Source organism: Tachypleus tridentatus, chromosome 10 (genome assembly GCF_004210375.1).
Source record: "Tachypleus tridentatus isolate NWPU-2018 chromosome 10, ASM421037v1, whole genome shotgun sequence".
NCBI lineage: Eukaryota > Metazoa > Arthropoda > Merostomata > Xiphosura > Limulidae > Tachypleus > Tachypleus tridentatus.
Genome location: NC_134834.1, coordinates 113,470,450 through 113,471,450, shown reverse-complemented (window position 1 = coordinate 113,471,450; position 1,001 = coordinate 113,470,450).

Genomic DNA, 1,001 nt, shown 5'->3' with positions numbered 1-1,001 from the left:
GTGAACCTGCAACTATAGCGAACTTATAACTATAGTTAAACCTGCACCTATAGTGAATCTACAATTATAGTAAACCTGCAACTATAATAAACACACAACTGTAATAAAAGTGCAACTGTAGGAACCGACAACTGTAGTGACTCCGTTAATAATTTTACTACAGTTGAACTATTAAAGAAAATAATGAAGTAATTGAGGTTTAATCAGATTCAAATAAATACTTTATTTTATTCAATTGTAATATAATCATGGTTGTTTGTCTGTAGCCCAAAGCTATACAATGAGCTAACTATCTATACTGTGCTCACCATGGATATCGAAAACCGGTTTTAGCGTTATAAGTTGGCAGATTTATCGCCGTGCCACTGTGTAATTATAAGTAAGTGAGAAGTATGATCATATTACGTTGTTTTGATGTTGAGAATTACTACTAGTGCACAAATAAGTTACATTTTGGTGTAGAATTTCAACGTCACGTATCCGTCATAACATAAAAAATAGCCAATTAAAACAAGGGACATGATAAAAAAAAAGCGACTGAACAAAAGACGTAACTTCAGATGTAGAATCTACGTAGTTGAAGCTGGCTATTTGAACATTATAAAACACCTTAGATATCTAAGTTAGACATCACTGTTAGTAAGCAAATAAATATTAAACTTTCTCTCCAAATTCCAAAACATATTAATCATTCACCTAAACAACCATATGAAGGTTGTATGATATTCATAAATACATAATATACACTTACAGATACCTGCATAACTATATTTATTGATAAGTAAGAAGGGGAGGTCAGTGATTGATTGTTGATGAATGGATGTGAGTGAGTAATTGTGTTGTGATTAAATTTACCTAAAATGTTTTAGTAAAGTATTTTGAATCTGGTGATTTATTTTCATATCCTCTGATAAAAAAATTAGGGCTATTATGTTACTACACTTAATAAGTGAGTGAGCCTGGAAATTTTGTAGTTTAGAGGCCGTGGAATTATAAATATT